Raw genomic sequence first — 20,296 nt, forward strand, 5'->3', positions numbered from 1 at the left:
GTCTATGCTGCCCCAGAACGCCTCGTTGGACATTTATCTTTTTCTTCCTGGGTACAGTGACGTGCCCATACCCAAATGAACCCAGCTCACACTGTCCGCTCCTCGCAGCAGCGAGCTGCACAACGTCCTGCCAACACGGCACCCAGACCCCACGCAGCATTCTCATCTGTTTGTCCTTACTGGTGTCATTTTCTGGTTGCTAACGCCATTGTGACACATAATCACTGATGTTCCGCTGTAACGGTGGTAGACCATAGTGGTAGACTCATCAGAACAGAGTGGGTGAGCTGACCAATCAGAGCACAGTGGGCTCACAGGGAGGGGGGGGGGGGGGCAGGAGCTCCAACAAGCCGTGTAGGACAGAGAGTGAATACACATACTATACAGAGATGCTGCATGAGAAACTAATGTGAGCTTGGAACATTGAACAATGTAAATGTATTCTAGTAGACCTCAACAATGGAATTATGATCAGTAGAAATGGCCATGACATGGGACCTAATCAAGGCAATTATTATACTTCATCAGTGTAGTGTTTCTTACATTGTGCAGTTGAGTTGTTGACACAGCGTTCCAGGGGAGGAGAGGAATTCCTGTGAATGAAAATCATTAGTTAATCTTTGGTGTCAGTGAGATGTATAGGTTTGTACAGCACCTGCTACCTACATCAGCACATACCCGTCCCCCACTGTGTTATCTATTCCCCGCCACGCCCAGCTGTACATGATATTTACACACACACACACACACACACACACACACACACACACACACACACACACACACACACACACACACACCACACACACACACACACACACACACACACACACACACACACACACACACACACACACACACACACACACACACACACACTCTCAAGGATGGAGAGTGCACGTGCTGCCTCTTTTCTTTCAAAGGGCACCACTGCCCTCTGTTGGTGCTTCATAGGACAAACACCATTTAGTTTGGAGATACTGAGTTGCAGCTGGTGTATTTTAAGTAATTGTAAGAACATCAATTAAAAAAGCTAATATAAGAGTAATCAGAATACTTAATTGATCAGTTGCTCCATTTTCGAATAATGTAAACATATTTATAGAAACTTGAGTTTAGGAAAAACATTTTCAATTATAATGAAATATCATTGAATACAAATATGTATATAAACATAAGAAGTGTAAGTAAGAAAAGTGTGATCAAATAAATGGAATAGCAATATTTATATAAGCTACCACAAGAGGTTAAACAAAAAAAGGTGCAATAAATAGAATAACAATATGAATATATGAATCTGAAAAGCATATGCAGTTTCTCGCCAATAATGTCTAATCACCTTTTTACACCATCCCGTTTGGACATGGCATTTGCTGTTTGGCATAGAAGTGGCCTGGTCTATTTTCAAGATCTTTTTAGTGACAGCAGTTTTGCATCCTTTACACACTTGTGTAGGGATCACAGCATACCAAAATCTCACTTCTTTAGATACCTCCAGGCTCGGTCTTTTGCGTCTAAACATTTTCCAGGATATCCATGTCCACCCTCTAAAGATCTAGCTCACTGGGTTCTTAATGTGAATCCATTTAATAAAGGGGCTGTGTCCAACATATATACATTGATTCTGAATAACTGCCCTCCCACATGGGACAAAACTAAAAAAGCATGTAAAGGAGATATTGGTGATTCTATTTCAGAGGAAGCCTGGGAAAACATTGTTTCACGTATACACACCTCTTCTTTCTGTATTAGTGGTACACCGGCTACATTACTCCAACGACAGACTAGCTAAGAGCTTTCCCAGTGTCGCTCCAACCTGTCCCAGGTGTCATTATTCCCCTGTTTCCCTGGGCCATATGTTCTGGTCATGTCCGTCATTAAGCAGTTTCTGGGCTTCTGTGTTTCGGTCACTCTCTGCAATATCAGGCAGGATGCTATCTCCTAATCCTCAAACAGCTATTTTTGGAACTGTTGATACTGGACTAGGGTTCTCCTCCCTCCACAAAAATGCGGTTGCCTATGCTTCGTTGCATGCCCGCCGTCTCATACTGCTAAATTGGAAAGGAAAAAATCCCCCTTCCTATATTCACTGGATCAGGGAAGTGATGCTTGGGCTAGACTTGGAACAATTGAGATATGCAGTGCGCGGTTTAGTCAGCAAATACGACAAAACTTGGACGCTATTTATTACCCATGTTAGAGGCCCATCCCTCACCTGATTCACTTTGCATCTGTCTTTGACTATTGACCTGGGCACTCTGGGGTCACTAACTGTGGGCTTGAAGTTGTTACGTACCTTGTCACACTAAGGGTTTAGAAGGCTGGCAATAAGATCAGCATAAACAAAAATGCTTATTATTGGGTTATGTGTGTGATGTTTTATTATATCTGATTATCTACTCGTACTGTCTATTATCGTCATTTTTGTTGTATGTGCTTATTTTGGTCTATTCCTTATTTTTTCATTTATTTTACTTGTATTTATATATTTTTTATATTTTATTTCTATGACCATTCGTTTATTTTGTTTCCGTTTGTTTGTCTATTCACTGGGGAATACCACCTGGAGGGGGGTGGGATCTGGGGCGTTTGCAACTTGTTTTCAGAAATGTTGGACATACTGTATTTGTGAAAAACTGAAAAATAAAGTTGTTAAAACAAAAATAGAATAACAATATTTATATTGACATATGAAGGCCCCAATATGTGAACATGTACATAATGACTCACAAGATACATGCGGTTTAAGTTTAACTACACATGAACTGTACATTTGTGAACATTGAAACAAATAAACTGTTGATCAAGTCAGTATTTAAATTGCAGATATTTCGTTAGTAGGTCAAATTAGTCTTTTTTTCTAATTGCTTGGTTCCAACTTCTTCTTAATTGTGCTTCATTTTGATGAATTAAGAAACTGAATATTTGGCCTATTAAACGAGACAATCAGTTTAATGAAACTGTGATGGGCATTTTTACAACTTTGTGACATTATTAGAGATCAAACGATAAATTGAAGGAAGAATTGAATCACATTGATCATTAAGAAAACTGAACTGTATTATTCAGAGAACACAAACAGGCTTCTAAATAATGACTGAGAAGTCTCATTTGTCTATAGACACTAAACAATCCACACAACATCATTTCAACTAATTATGAATGGATAAATAATATAACTGGAGAGAAGGACTTGAGCCAAAGTCATTTTCTAAATACTTCAAGCATTACTCTGGAAATGTTCACAAAATATCATTGTGTAGTAAAGTATTTGAAGTGCTGCTCAGGATTAAGTACCGGGTTAATATATGCTAGTCTCTTCAGGGCCTTTTAATAGTTTTACAATGGTTCTGCGTACATCATACATCATGAGCTAAAGAGAGCATGACCTCACACAATCTACAATTAACACACACACACTCACCACACACACTTTAAGCTTATCCTTTAAAGCAGGGTGGCAATCTGATATTCGCTTTAGTTTAGCACCATACCGAGGGCTGGGTGTGGGGGGAGGGGTGTGTGTAGGTCCCCAGAGGAGATAGTCTATTAGCACGCAGCATGAAAGTCAATGAAAAGCACCCCAGTGTGCTCCAGCCCCCTGACAGTATTAATGTTTAATGATATCTAAAAAGGCTAATACTCATCCCCCGTTCGCTTCTGCTTTTATCCTCTCATTAAATATCCTCACAATATCATCTCACCTCCTCAGTACTGACCCCGTGTGCTGAAGGACTCGCCCTTCACTGATGGGACACACACATCCCTCTTCCTGTCTCACACACACAACGGATTAACGTAGCATTTAGGTTGTGTTAAGTAGGAGGCCGAAGCACCACATATTGAAGAAGTGTACTAAAATACATCACTCTGTATTTGCACGTTTACTATTTTAAGCTATAAATTAGCTAGGGATCCAGAAAAGAATACTCAGCTACCATTGGCAGCGTTCAAATGTGTGAGTGAGGAAGACATCTTGGATCTCTAATGAGTGGTGCAGGAATGAGTCCTACTGTACAACCCGGAAATGAGTTAGCATTTGACCACTTCTGATTCCCATTCAAAGTCATGGGTTCCTTGAGATGTTCTAGTTTGTTCTACAACTTCAAATACATCAGTAGTCACCCACATAGTAATGTCTGAAACTTATTAAGTAAAAAAACAACGGTAGCCGCCTTTAGCTTAGTTGGTGAAAACTGCAAATCACACATAAAGCCACTAAAATCCATATCAAAGTATTCATGTGATGCCATTCATGTAAGTGAAGACTCTCTCAGACGAAGACACTATGGCTATGGGTTATGGTTATAGGATACAGGGGAAGCGTTATGGCTGTCCCTGCTGGCTGAGCAGCTTTCACTGCAGCAGTACCACAGAAACCCCCCTGCATAACATTGATCGATTTATCTTTTTTCCAGCAGACATTCTGTGAGTCAAATAGCTTGTTACATTTGGAGCCTACATTCATTTGCTGCAGTAAGGTCATAGGCAAGGCAAGGCCATTTTATTTATATAGCACTTTTCAGCACATGGCGATTCAAAGTGCTTTACAGATTAAAAGCTAAATACATTTAAGAACAAATACAGCATACATTATTAAAAAGGCATGTTGATACAACCTCTATGGCCTTGATCTTAAACACCTGCATATGGAAAGGTCACAGGGAGCCTTTATTGCTTAATCTAATCAGGAATTGTTCCAAATGCTAGCAAGGTTTGCTTACTTTACAAAACAATTACCTTATGAGGATTATTTAAACCAAAAGTATTTTCAAACCAATACAAGGACAAAACACAATAAAGGACAGCATTCTATGAATTTGACTATTTGAGACATTATTGCAGGTCTTTAAACTGTTTAAGGCTAAGATCCCCTGGGCCTACAATCTATGTATCCTTTTTAAAATATTACAAACAAACTAGGGCTGCTCAATTATTGTATTTTAATCGCAATTAGGATTTAGGCTTGCAACGATTATTATTATTTTTTATTTAACACATTTCAGTTGAATTAAAGTTCAGGGAAATCAACTGTTGAAAACATTGTTCAACATTTTTTTTTCAATAAATGGATTTTTTTCAAAGTAAATAATCGTTTTTAATAATCGTGATATCAATTATTGACCCAAATAATCGAGATTACGATTTTTGCCATAATCGAGCAGCCCTAAAACAAACCTATAAAGTCACACTTTCATCATGAAACAATTTGTATGCAGTGTCTCTCAAGGCCCCCTAGGGGTCAGAAGCCCCCTGTTGAAAAGCCATTGATTATATAGGAATGGTCAATGGTATTTGATTGGAATAAGATCCTATCAATCCATTTGAATCAATCGTTTGGCTCATAGTTCTGATACATTTGCCAAGTATCAAAAGGGCTAACAGCCATAAACTGTTTGAACAAAAAAGGTGTAAACTAAGGCTGCACAATTTGAGAAAAATAACTAATGCTCAAAGTTGATCAATGTTGTTGACTTTTTCTTGATTATATTGTAAATGGTCATGTTTCAAGTTGTTAATGTTGCATGCACACACATTATAAGCAGTTCACGCTGTAAAACATCAAAATTAGTATCAAAGACATGAAATAATGCATTCAATGAAGTTGAATAAGTAATGTATACAATATAAAAAAACATGTATATATTTTAACAGTTCGCCGTAAACAGTGATTGGAAATGATCAAACTGAAAGGAGGGAAGTAATATGCTTAGTTTATAAAGTTGTAAAACGGTATTTAAAGATGTATGGGGGAGCGTGACAAAAGCATTGTGCTTTAGAGTTCAAATATGCACTGTTGTTGTGGGCAATTACACATTATATTGAGATCCCTTATATTTAGTTTGGCACCAATGATGCTGTGAATAATCTCGCTTTCAAAAGCTGCTTAACTCCAGTATTCTTTTTACACAAATATACCGCCATAGCACCAAAGTAAAGCAGGGCATTTCAAAAACACACACTTTTACACACACATGCACACACAGTAAAACAACCACGAATGCACTAGTGAGCATGTACACACACTGCAATACATTCTGAAGAACGCTCACAAACACACACACAGTGCGAGCAGGCGAAAAGTCAGAGGAAGTGCTTATGCCTCCGAACGCACTCAAGAGGGACTGCATTGCACTTAAGTGGTCACTTTCACACACAAAGGCCAATCACAGGAGCTTAGCCGGCCCCATCAAGCTTTTTTAGCAAATGCTGCTGCGCCGGAATTGCTTGTTTGGTTAACCCTGTGTGCTACGCAGTCCCATCACTCAAGTCTGCATGGTGGCAAACGCTTCACTTTGAAGTCTTGTAGAGGCAGACCGTTCATTGTGAGCTGGATGACTAGGCCTTGTCATTTGTGAGGAGGGATTAGTCATGCTATGTTTATTGGAGAGTGTGCATCAGCTTTCTCCACCGCTGCCTTTTTAAACGGATTTCTGCTTCCGAGGTGTTTTTGGCAGATTTGCAAAACACTTGACGCTGTATGAGAACAACATATTGAAACTTCAGCTTCAAGCAAACTCTACAACTTCCATATGATATTAAAGTTGCTTTTGCCTTCATAAAGAGTTTCAAGAGCTTTGATGTGCACTTGCTGTGTCATACTGTATCATCACGTTTATGTACTTTGACTAATCCAGAAATGATAAAGCAAACAACTCCTTTAGGATCATGTTAGTTGTGGGCCAGGAGTTCATGTTCTTACGGCATTTGACTGAGCAGGTGTGGTGTTTTCAGGATAGTATCTGTACAGCCTTGCATAGTGCAAAAGCAGGTTTTAGTTCATGCAGTTTCATCACAACAGTTCTGCCAGCTGATGTAAGTGTCCCTGCATTGCAGTTCTACAAATAGCCCTTTTGAAAATATATTTGTAACTACTTTCCCAATGGTGGTGCAGTGGTGACTTATGTTTGTAGTCCGACATGAAACTTATCATTGCAAGGGCTCAACAAAAGATCTGTGTTAACAAACATTTATGGTACTAACACGTTTTGTTCAGCAGGATCATATTTGATGTTTACACCACTTTTATGATTCTTGAAGTGTAAATGCAATCGGCAGAATTAAAATACTACGATAGTTCATGAACGAACTACATCACCGTTGCATAGCTATGCATTACCACTGCTAAGCTAAAGGTGGACTTATGTTTGGCGTGTAGTCTCACCCCCCCTCCCCTGCCTGTAACGTCTCCTGTGTTTTCTCCTCTAAAATAGTGACATCACTACAAACCACTTGCGCTTCTATTGGCTAGTGCTCCAACACATTGTACTTGATAGGCTAAGGTGAGGGACATCTCTAAGCAGTGGACCAATCACAGCAGAGCTGGCCAGCTTACCAATCAGAGTGGGCTCTGGTTTCAGACAGAGGGTGAAAAGAGGTGCTGCAGCACAGGCAGTATGAGAAGAATAAAGAGCTTTTTGAATATTAAAGCATGGAGACATGTCCCAGTAGAGACACACAATACAAGAGGCAGAGACCTCTTCCTTGGATGTAGGTTGCTGCTCCGCTCCACAAAGCATCAATGTATGATGGATGGATGTGTTGCATAATCCTCAATTCAACTGAGAGGTCATTTTCATTTGGTTTGATATCTCTTCTTTGACCCCTGCCTCATTGTGTGTGTATTATGTGCCTGTTTCGTGCATGCACATGTGCAAGGCCACGTTTCTGTCTGTGTGTGTTGCACGCCTGCATGAGTTGCAGGGAAGGGGCAAAAAGCAATCGGCGAGGCTTCAACTGGAGATGGAATTGCCAGTTATATATCTTAAGGCCGGACATATTTATGCCCAGAGAGGCTCTCCTTTCTGCCTGCTCATCACAGCCGCTGTCGGGCGGTGCACTGTGTGCACAGGCTCTGGGGGTGCTATGCGCATGTGTTCATGCTGTATGGAGTGAACCTTATGCCTATTTGCATGTTGTGTTAGGTGTGTGTGTGTTATTGACCAGTGTGTATTGTACATGCAGCGTTGTTTTAAGAGAAGAGACACTCAGAGATTGCACATTGATTGTATCGTTTATACAAATTTCGTATTTGCATTTTTGGCTTATTAGTAAGTACAGTATTTCCAAAGCATGTACAATTTAAATATACCAATACCATGATATACATGGTTTGCAAATATTTTATAAACCATATGGGAAGGCAGCCTTTTTATTGCAATATCGATATATATGGCTTTAGACCATATCACAGTACTAAGACTGCCCTCATCAAAATCACAAACGACCTCCTCATCGCATCTGATTCTAGCCTCATCAGCATTCTTATCCTCCTGGACCTCTCAGCAGCCTTCGATACCATATCCCATTCCATCTTCCTCAGCCGCCTGTCTGACTACCTTGGCCTCAGTGACACAGCTCTTGCCTGGTTCGAGTCCTACCTGTCTAACAGGAAAAACTTTGTCACCATCAGTGACTGCAGCCCCCCTCCCGCCCCAGTCAACCAAGGTGTACCTCAAGGCTCTGTGCTTGGACCCCTCCTATTCAATATCTACAGTACATGCTCCCACTTAGTCAAATCATCCGCCAACATGGTCTCAGCTTTCACTCTTATGATGATGACACACAGCTCTATCTCTCCACCAAACCGTCCACTCAGCTCCCCCCTCAATCCCTTGTCAACTGCCTACAGGACATAAAAAACTGGATGTCATCAAACCTGCTCAAAATCAACAGCAATAAAACAGAGCTCATGATTGTGGCTCCCAAGACGCAGCTCCAGAAGGTTGGAGACCTGCTTCTCTCCATTGACGGCTGCTCTATCTCCCCGTCCACTGAAGTCCGCAACCTGGGAGTCATCCTGGACACCACCCTCTCTTTCCATGCGCACGTCAAATCTGTCACCAAATCCGCCTTCTACCACCTAAAAAACATTGCCAGAATCCGGCCTTCACTCTCTGACTCTGTGGCAGAAACCCTTGTACACGCCTTCATTACATCCCGTCTGGACTATTGCAATGGAGTCCTGTCCGGGGTTCCCAGAAAAACCTTGGATAGGCTCCAATACGTCCAGAACTCTGCCGCCAGGCTTCTCACCCACACCAAGCCATGGCACCATATCACCCCCACCCTCATCCACCTACATTGGCTGCCGGTCAAGTCCCGGATTCAATACAAATCACTCATCCTCACGTACAAGTCCCTCCATTCCCTCGCCCCCCAGTACTTATCGGACCTCCTCCATCCCTACACCCCTTCTCGGAGTCTGCGGTCCTCAGACACGGGCCTGCTCTCCATCCCCCGCTCTCGCCTCCGAACTGTTGGTGACCGGGCATTCAGTGTTGCAGCCCCCACCCTCTGGAATGCACTTCCTGCCGAGATCCGTAATGCTGCCTCCCTGGACATCTTCAAATCATCACTAAAAACACACCTGTTCACCCTGGCCTTCGGGCCCTAGCCTTTTTCTGGTCCCCCGGCTTCCTTTATTTATTTATTTGGTTTGCCCGTTGATTGTCTGTTTGTTTTGTTTGTCCACCATGTACAGCGACCTTGGGTCCCTTGAAAGGCGCTATATAAATATCATTTATTATTATTATTATTATTATTATTATATATACTCACATGCCTACCAACCCTAGCCTGCCAAAGAGAGAAGATGGAGAACTGTCACCTGAACTTGGCCTTACACGAGTCACATGGTCAGCACTAGGCCAACACACTCTCACTCCCTGAGCGATGCTTGGTCAGGGTCCCGTGGCATCCAGTTGTGACGCGCCGAGGCTCCTTCAGCTTCATAAACGGACGCAAAGAGCTTTCAACTGATTGCAATGTATTCCCATCGGCGGCGGTATTTGACGCTCATGGAAGCACCGCACCCGTTTATGTCGGCAGCTCTTAAATGCAATGTGAGCGTCCATTCCCATTGGATAACGGAGAATTGTACACCCGGAAGTAAGTATTCTCCTTACTGTCGATTGATTTGACAGTGATATCTGCACTACTCATCAACTCAAACTGTTTTTTCGCTAAATTAAAATGATAGCCCTTTTTAATAGTTTTTGCATATATGCAAAAACTATTAAAAATGTAGTTGTTATGTTTGATGATTGCGGGGGCTCATATATGAGCCCCCGCAATCATCAAACATAACAACTTTAATTTCCAAATTACTAAACTACAATCAATTCTCAAACGGACGATGGTTGAACGGTGCAAATATAAATTGAAATAGTCACCCCACATGTTAGCAGGACTCAGATTTCACTTATCAGGTGTCGAGAGCTAAAGAGACGTCCGCGGTGGATTTGGTGTCGAAGAGAAAAGCAAAAGCGCCTTTTTGGTATAAGCCATGTGGAGTATGGAAAAAAACAGGGTCACAGTTCAAGAAAAGTTCAACTGGAGAGGCCATAAGCTACAATTCTAAGAAAGCCCTCAACAGATATTGAGCCTCATCGTCGTGTATATTTTCTTTTTAAATGTACTGTGTGATCAGATACTTTGGTGTTCCCACAAGTTTATTAATCGGTGGCAAAATGTCCTCACCCTGGCATCAGCACTGCCCTCACACCAATCCAATGTGGCCATATGCGCAAAGAAAAATTAGTGTATCACTGAACGTCATTAAAAAAGTAAGTTTCAATGTCATTAGCACCAAATATCCAATAGAAATGTGTCGGATGGTCCCTGGTCAACCAAAAACGGAGAAACGTTAACTACTGTACACATAGAGCACAACCAGGCCATTGAGAATGGTGGGTACAGAACAATCTGGCAATCCCCAAAGAACAGGCTGTCGGTTGTCCCAGAAAGCAAGAGAGCAAGTTTTGGCAGAGCAAAACAAAAAACTCAAAGGGCAACAGCTTGACCAAAACAATATTACAAAAGAGCAAAAACTGACATAAGGGAAGTCCAACGATATAATAACACATTCACAACTCTTCTTCACAAAACGATGATGAACTGATCTTCATAGAGGTGCTGCGTTGGTGCATTTAGAAAACATTTTTGGAGCAAAGGGAGTGTGTTGATTGATTGAAGCAATGTGTTTATCACACTTTAATATCTACAACGCAGATGCTTAACCCTAAGAGATATGAGTATGTGACTTGAATGTATATGCATAGGACCAATGAAGAGATTATATACAAGCAATGTGGGGCCTGTCAGGATCATTTCATGGGCCGTTACATAGCTGCGTCTGATAAATGGCATTTCACACTGGTTATTCAGATCAGTCCATTCTATGTGACATCTGTGAGAATGAGCGTTCAGACACAGAGCTTTGAAGACAAATCACACATTTCCCTTAACAAAAAACATTTATTTGTTTGTATTTTTCTGACATCTCAGGTCAGAGACCATTAATGCATGTTTTTCTAGTACGGTGTTTTCCCATTGGTGGGTGAACATATTGTATTGTGTGGAAGAATGACTGATCGTTAGAACTTGGAATACATTATAGAATTAATTTGAACTGTTTGTTTGCCTTTATTTAACCAGGTAAAATCCCATTGAGATCAACGATCTCTTTTTCAAGGGAGACCTGCAAACTGAATAAAGTTTCCAACCTCAGTGCTTGCAGAGCCATAAACTCATCGCACTTTAAAGAGGCCCTATTATGTTTGTTGGGGTTTTCCTGTCCCTGTGTTTACAGTATAGGTTTGTGTGCATGTCAATGGTCTGCAAAGTTCCCCCCAGAGATAGTTTCTCTCCCACTCTCCCCCCCTGCTTGGAATGCCTCCATAGGGACTCCTTTGTTTACTTCCGTAACATAGTGATGTCATCCCAACACAACAGAGCCGGACAGCTAACCAATCAGAGCAGACTGGGCTCTGGTTTCAGACAGAGGGTGAGAAGATTTGCTGCAGCACAGACAGTATGAGAAAAATATTTTGAACATTAAAGCATGGAGACAGGTCAGAGTAGAGACACTACTAATATGAACCTGAAAATGATCATATTAGGGCCCTTTAACATTTCTCATCAGCCTTTTAAAAAGTGAGTGCAGTATCCTCTGCCAACAGTTGGGGGTCGCCCTCAGCATACTGTGTGAAAGCTGCACAGAGGAATTTTGTGGTAGCAGCTGTGTCGTTCAATAAATACAATTTATCCACCAATTTATTCCCAGATCGGCAGTCTATCACTGACTTCTGAATCCATTTTATATCATTTCTTAGATTTACAGTCACAACAAGTCTGTTTTCTAACTGGTCCAACATGTAGCCTGCAAGCAAAGGGCCCGTTTGTGAACAGATTTCTTGTGGAAATGCCTTTTTTTTTCATTTGTTCTGATTCAATTGTTTGTAATTTATTAATGATCTGTTTTTAAATTCTGATACAGTAGATGTTCCAACTGAATATTTCAGAACAATTATAAAGGCTAAGATACAAATTAATGTGAATCTTTAAAAATATATTGTCAATGTATTTTATATATAAATATATCAAATATATCATAGTTTAACCTATTTTTCATTGCATGAAGAGTAACATAAATATAATGCCAGTGTCAAGCATATAAGCCTTATAGAGTGTAACGAGTCTTAAAACCAAGAAATAAAGAAGAAGATGGACCTTTGTTTTCCCAAGGGGGAAATTCAGTTTCCACTCTGTTGTACACACACACATGCGTTTTTTTACAGTTACATACATATACAAATGCACACACAGTTATATGCACACATGCACATGCAGTTGAGAGGTCAGAGCGGAGGCAGCCAGTCTAGCTGGCGCCAGTGAGCAGTTGGGGGTTAGGTGCCAATTGCTCAAGGGCACTTTGGCAGTGGCCCAGGAGGTGAACTGGCTCCTCTCCAGTACCAGTCCACACTCCGTATTTTTGGTCCGATCGGGACGTGAGCCGGCGACCCTTCAGTCCAAAGTCCAATCCCCTACAGACTGAACCACTACCGCCCCACCACTTCCTGTTCCCTCGCCTCAAAGTATCACCATTGACAGCCACACTCTATCTCCACCCCCTCACATCCGCAACCTCGGAGTCATCTTCGACAGTCAGCTCAAATTCAACCACCACATCAATCACATCACCAGGACCGCCTTTTTCCACCTCAAAAACATTGCCCGTCTCCGCCCATCACTCTCCTCCTCTGCTGCTGAAACCCTGATTCATGCATTCATCACATCATGACTCGACTACTGCAATAGCATCCTCTTCTACGGCATACCATCCAACTTCCTCAATAAACTCCAACATATCCAGAACTCTGCTGCCTGCCTCCTCACCCACACCCGCTCCCGAGACCACATCACTCCCGTCCTCCAGAACCTCCACTGGCTCCCCGTCCGTCAAAGGATCAACTTCAAAGTCCTCCTGATTACTCACAAAGCCCTCAACAATCAGCCCCCCCCCCTACCTCACAGACCTGCTGCACCACCACCTCCTATCCATCCCCACCCACATCAATCACCGGACCTGGGGGGACAGAGCCTTCTCCGTCGCTGCCCCCTCCCTCTGGAACTCACTCCCACAACCCATCAGAGACTGCACTGACCTCACCACCTTCAAAACACTTACAAAAACTCACCTCTTCAATCTGGCTTTTAATGTGTGATTGTTTTTGTATTATTTGACTTTAAAGGTGGGGTAGGTAAGTTTCAGAAACCGGCTCGAGTGCACTAAAATTTGAAAGTACACAGCCGAAAAGAATCCGCCCCTTCCTTCAGACTTCCTTACAGAGCACCTCCTCCAACACACATGAACGCGCACATGACGTCAGCAGACTGGTGAAAGTGGCCGCCTGTTGATGGCGAGTCATTGAAGTACTGCTGCAATGCACGCCCAATGACGGTACGCCCAATGAGGGCACGAGATACATTTGTGCGTGCACGAGATGGAAGGCTGACAGACAGGGCGGCAATCCAATCCGTTTAGCCGGCCCGGCTGAACGGATTGGTTGTACTTTTTACAGTATTACGGCTTCCACAGATGAATTTTTTTTAATGGATTTTTTGTCAAAGCACTTAAGATATTCATTGCTATCGGGATGTTAAGAGCATTCCATGGAATATAACAAAAAGTGTATCTCGAGCCGGTTTCTGAAACTTACCTACCCCACCTTTAACTATATATTTATTTGTTGTTCCTTTCTTTTATTTTCTCTTCACTATATCTGTAAAGCGTCTTTGAGCACCTGTACAAGCGCTAACAAAAAATTAAATCTATTAAAGTCTATAGTGTTGTGAATGTGTGTTTGTCTAGAACCCTGAATCAAGTTCTATGGTTAACACAAGCTGTAGACAGTTTTACGTTTTGCTCTCCGACATAAATTACATCCGTAAATACTAGGGATCCTCCGATCGCCAATTTCGGGGCCGGTCGCCGATCGCCGGAATCAGTATCGGCCGATACCGATCGCCGATCCGATCGAGTGGGCGGGGCCTAAATGGAAGATTTAAACATCAACATCTTTAAATCTTCCATTTGAAGTGATTTTTAAAACTCAGTTAATGGGGCTCATTCACTGGAGCTTCCACAAACAACAATCAACTTAATTATTACATTCAAATGATGTACATTATTCAAGTTTACATTCACTTTGGATAATAACACGGGAGAAATGAGCGGAAGCGCTCTCTTTTCCTCTCTCCCTTTCTCTCTCCCCCCTCTCTCCCTCTCCTGACAGCCTGTCAGTATCTCATGCAGCTCACTGATCCAGTAATGAGTGACCCGACAATGAAGAATAAATATATTTATAATAACTAGTTTAGCTTGTTCCAGAGGTAGATAAAATAGCTAAGTGTGTTAGGTCTAACTCTTACGGTACGTCCACACAGCAGCTTTTCAAAAATCTTGGAAATCTTGGAGCTGGGCGTGTCTGAAAGCTTGGGGATTTTTTGCGAGCAACGCGACCAACAACCAATCACATGAATCTCCCGCCCCCGACATACAAAGCAAAAAACCCCGGGGATTTTATGCGAGCAATATATATAGGCTAGGCCAGGGCTATTCAATTACACATTCAGTTGGGCCAGATTTTATAACTACAAAATTCAGCTGGGCCAGACATTCAGCGGCCTGTAAAAAGCGGGTAATGACACATTTTAAACCAACACATATTACTGCGATGAAAAACATGCCATTTGTATTCATTGTTCATCTAACAAAGGTACGTCAAAAAGTGCATAAAAACACAACAAATTAGCATTAATTTAACAGAATCTGAGGCATCTCAAAGTGCATTCGGGAAAAAAAAGTGCACAGTTGTAGCATTACATTTGTTTGCTTTCGAAGTCAAATATTCAGGTTTTTTTTTTTTTAACCAGGCACATCACAAAGTGCATTTAACTGAATACAATAATAGAAGTCTTAATAAATGTCCTCACAAACAAAATAAAATTGGATACATACATGCACATCAAAAAGTGCATTAACAAACCGTTAAAGAGCTCCAATGTAACACAAAGAGGTAGTACTCTAGCAATAGGCCTACTATTTTTTCACTTTTCAAGTAATAACAAAAAAATCATACGTTTTGATCACATTTGACCCAGACACATTACAAAGTGCATTTAAATGAATACAAAAATAACTGTCAAACCCTTCAGTGCACAAACCCATAACAAGGGATAATGGTAACTAACATATGAATGAATACTACACTACACGTCTACTATAGTAAACTAGGTGCTTACTATCACCTCATGTGTGATTTGTCATCGCTGACTTTCTCAATGGGAGAAGTGACATTTTTAGTTTTGAACAAGAGCAGTGATGTTTGGCTCATAGGATGTCAATGCAATCCTAAGACATTGGTGAAGACTGCTGTCAGTCAGGGAGCAGCGAGTGCTACTTTTCTTTTAGTTCATGTGTGAAAAGCTTGACTCACATTTGTATGTTGATCCAAACATACTGAGCACACAGATCGCTACTTTCTGAACGTTAGGGAACTGCTGTTTTTTGACATCACTCCAAAACTTCGCTGGCCCGTTAGTGCGCTGCTCTTGTGCCATGGTTACGGATGAATGCATGTCAATAAGTTCCAGTGTACATTTCCCCTCGTCGATGGAGGGGACCACTTCCTTTGCTCTGGTTGATACGCCCCCCTCTATTGCAACAGTGAAGGGGTCTCTGGCAAAGCCCATCACCTCTGTGGGCAGAGCAAGTCCATCCAATTGACCGGCAAAGTTCTCTTTCAACCTCGCAATGAAATCTGTCATCACATCCGTGATTTGTGCCGGGGATGTGATGTATTTGTGGAGCGTCGGAAAATGCAGCATCCGACCCGTACTCAAGTCGGTCGCGAAAAGGTCCAGCTTGACTTGACTGCTCCACAAGATCAATGACCGTTTTGTCTCTGTTTACGCCTCAGAGTTGAGAGAGACATGTTTTAGAGTTGCTATCATAGGACCACCGTTACTAGCACCACTAGATGCACTTTCAAAAAACGTGTTGCGTTGTGGTTTAGTGGTTTCTATGCAACGCGGAGTGTTGCGTTCATGGTCTGTACTAGTGTAGGAATTTGGCTACGGGAGGCTGGGCCACTCGGGAGTTGGTTCTGGGCCGCATCTGGCCCGCGGGCCGCCATTTTTATAGACCTGGGCTAGGCTATATATATAAACTCCCCAAACCGGACGAAAACGTACCAGTTTCACCCACTGTCTCTGCCACCTCCCTCCATGCCTGGTTCCTCCGGTTTGTATCCCGTTAATAGTTCTGGTCGTAAAGAACCGGGTGATTTGCTACCGTAATTTCTCGTTTGGAATATGAGGAAATGAACTGCGGTCTGGTTCTCCCTGTGTGTGTGTTTCGCTGCGCTTACCGGTCCGGCCGATGGAGCTGCAGGATTTCTGCTTCACACACGTTGCATACCGCTATTTTACTGTCTTTTTCGGACACCTTAAAATAATGCCAGACCGGTGAAGCCATTTTGGCGAGCTTGTTTTGCCGCACACAGAGAAAAGTGTCATGTATTTTACGTCATGCGATCGGCTCTCGCGATCTGCATGTTTAGAGAGCACCGATCGATCGGTAGAGAGTGAGTATCGGCCGATATCGATCGGTGACCGATCGATCGGAGCATCCCTAGTAAATACCCCACTCGTGAATGTGACTGAAAAGAGACTTCTAAACATCATCACGCCTAATGTAGTTTGTTTATAGCCTAGCATTAGCTTTGTACTCCTGGCAATTGCATGTACGCTTCAAAAATCTAAAATGTGGTGTTAATAGAGATTATCCTGTTAAACAAAAATGTGTATAATAAAGAGGTGTTTGCCAGAGAGTTTATTTTCTGCTTTACCGAAATCCATTGGAAAAAAAACATTTGCCTTTTTGTCCTGCATGCACCTCCAGAAGAATATCGGCTAGCTTCCTCTTCGACCTAATATCCAGCCTACTTTTCCTATGTTTCTGATGAAAGAGAAGTAGGATTCTATAATGTGCCCTGTCTAACATATCCTAATTCTAGGTACACCGTCAGCCAAATGCGTTTCATGCATCATGAGACATACCCCCCCTTTTATGTGCATGGAAATTGCACAGCTGTTTTTCCCCTTACTAGTAAAACATGTCTGCAGATCTAAAGTGCCAGCTTTAATATATCAGATACATTACCAGTTGCAAACTGTTGACCAGTCAATTTTTCTGACAGGTCGTATTACCTGATTTTCTCCTTTTGAACAAGACATACTGCAAATGGAGCTTGATTGCTCCCCAGAGTGGGGAGTTACAGATTTAATGATGTTGAACTAACTCAGCCTTCTTCTTTCTCGAGGGAATGTTCTCACGTAAAGACAGCCGGTAGCTCTATTCACTTCCTTTCCCTCCTTCTCTGACTCGAGCACATAAACAGGTGCTCATGAAGAAGCTATTATTATTTTATAACAGTCATATTAAGCAGTGATTGCAGGTTAATTTACTTATTGGACTATCAGTAGAGTGGTGCCGAGACAACCTCAATTTGTAGAGCAATGTGACTTTTCCTTTGGAATATTGCAGAAAATAAGATCTAGCAAACAAACGATACTAATAGTTCAGCAGGATAATCTCTACATATTAACATCACTTTGATAACAGTTGGCTCATAAATACAATCACCAGAAGTAAATAGCTAATGTTAGGCTGTAAAGGAACTACATGATGGTTGCTTGACTTCACGTTAACACCGTTGAACTAAAGGGGGACATGTGTTTGGAGAGATGACGTTAAATAGTCTCATTTAGTCACTTGTTAGCTACCACCCTTTTTAAAAACATGTTAAGGCTTAAGAAGTTAGCCATTGGCTTGTTTACTGACTTATTTCATCTCATAGCACAAAATGTAAAAATCTTGTAAGCATGTGTTAATTATTCATGGTAACTAAGAATCTGTATCTGTCAAAGCGCACATCCTTCCTAAACATTTAAACCGTTCTAGAAACAAATGTGCCCACGGTTAACTTAAGGAGCCGACCATTAAAGGTGGAATATTTTCATTTTAGGGCAAGCCACTCACCAGCTTTTACCAGCAACAGGAGGAACATGGAATGCATGTTATACATTTATATATATTTTAGGGCCGGGACTCGATTAAAAAAATTAATCTAATTAATTAGAGGCTTTGTAATTAATTAATCGAAATTAATCGCATTTTTAATCACATATAAATATTTGACCTAAGAACAGTGAGAAGCAATTTTTTAGTGGATTTTAGTATACCATTAGGCGCATTCACACCGCAGTACTTTTCCCACAAAGGTTCATGAGAACTTAGTTCATGAGAACTCTTTGAACCTGGGGGAGGATTAGGCAAATGAAGCCGCTGACGTCACTTATTCTTCTTCTGCTTTGGGTTTACTGGCAGGCCGCAAACCACTTCACGGCGTATACTGCCGCCCAAAGTCCCCGGCCGGAAGTCCCCGGAGTTGGGGACTGGCTTCAGTAGAAGCTGCTGGGACTCCCAGCAGCTTCTACTGAAGCCTTCCGAGTAAATCACCAGAACGCCGACACCTCCTCATCTCCACCGCTCCCATGTTTTATTTTGTGTTGCCATAAGTTAGTCTCTCTGCGTTTCTGCGCTGGGCTAATGCTAATAATGCTAATGCGAGGATAATAAAATGGCGGCTTCACAAAACTTTTTGGGAGTTTTACGGGGCGTGGTTTGTAATCCGCCCAGCCAATCAGAAATATAGCTCTTTTCTCACAAGAGAGCCGTTTCGTGGGGGTAAAAAGGTTCTCATGAACTAATTTTAGTACCGGCTCTTTTTGGTGTGAACGCGATAAAAGAGGCTAACGTCCACGCTAGCTGCTATATGTTTTGCATTGAGGTTATACTTGAGGCTTGATGTGCTGCGGTGATATGCGAATTCCTTTTTGCATAATTTGCACACAACTGTGCTCTTATCGACGCTTCCATCCGTCCGTTTTTTTAAAACAACATTTCCCACTGTTGTTCACTGTGGTTTGTTGTTGTCTGAAGTCATGAACGTTAGTTGGTGCTCCAGTATAATCGGTACGCCTGAAACTCATCCAGTGAGAAACGTTCCGCGGTGCAAAAATAAGTGCGATTAAAATGCGTTAATTTTTTTAACGCGTTAATTTTTGTGTAATTAATTAATCTTAATTAACGCGTTAAAGTCCCGGCCCTAATATATTTATATATTATTTGCGACCACTCAAAGCACTATTGCAACACATGTTAGCGTTCACTGATTCACACACTCATACAGAGGTGGAGGATAGAACTGGTCACCTGCTCATCAGCAGAGATACATATTCACACACACACACATCATTTAACATAATTGAGTGTTTTTCATTTAAATGACTTAAAGGTGGGGTAGGTAAGTTTGAGAAACCGGCTCGAGATACACTTTTTGTTATATTCCATGGAATGCTCTTAACATCCCGATAGCAATGAATATCTGAAGTGCTTTGACAAAAAATCCATTAAAAAATTTCATCAGTGGAAGCCGTAATACTGTAAAAAGCACGACCAATCATTTTAGCCGGCGGCTAAAATGATTGGATGGCCTAACTGCCTGTCAGTCTTCCATCTGTGCACAAACTTATCTCGTGCCCTCATTGGTCATGTGCGCGTTCGTGTGTGTTGGAGGAGGGGCTCTGTAAGGAAGTGGCAGATTTTCTCCGGTTGTGTAATTTCAAATTCTAGTGCACTCAAGCTGGTTTCTCCAAAATTACCTACCCCACCTTTAAAGATACCTTTAATGAAATTGCCATATTCTTTTTTTGTAAGTCCATTTAACTTACTGATTGTTTTAAATTGGCATTATATATTGCATTATATCATTTAGCAGACCATCAAATATAATCAAATTTAAAAAATGGTACCGTAGCACACGTTATGGAACCAGCCAACATCGTAATGTTATTTAAATAATTGATATGATGAGTTTAACACAAT

The 20,296-nt window shown here is 41.7% G+C and overlaps 1 protein-coding gene across 5 annotated transcripts in view; it reads right to left on the reverse strand.

Annotated features, from left to right (window-relative positions):
• Nucleotides 1-20,296, reverse strand: part of LOC117549503 (poly(rC)-binding protein 3-like) — a 123,315-nt gene that overhangs the window by 63,921 nt on the left and 39,098 nt on the right. For all 5 annotated transcript variants that reach the window (XM_034221490.1, XM_034221488.1, XM_034221489.1 and 2 more), the window contains exon 2: nucleotides 544-593. The gene's annotated coding sequence lies outside the window, so the exon portion shown is untranslated. The remainder of the gene's footprint in view (nucleotides 1-543; nucleotides 594-20,296) is intronic.

The sequence above is a fragment of the Gymnodraco acuticeps genome, unplaced genomic scaffold (genome assembly GCF_902827175.1).
Source record: "Gymnodraco acuticeps unplaced genomic scaffold, fGymAcu1.1, whole genome shotgun sequence".
NCBI lineage: Eukaryota > Metazoa > Chordata > Actinopteri > Perciformes > Bathydraconidae > Gymnodraco > Gymnodraco acuticeps.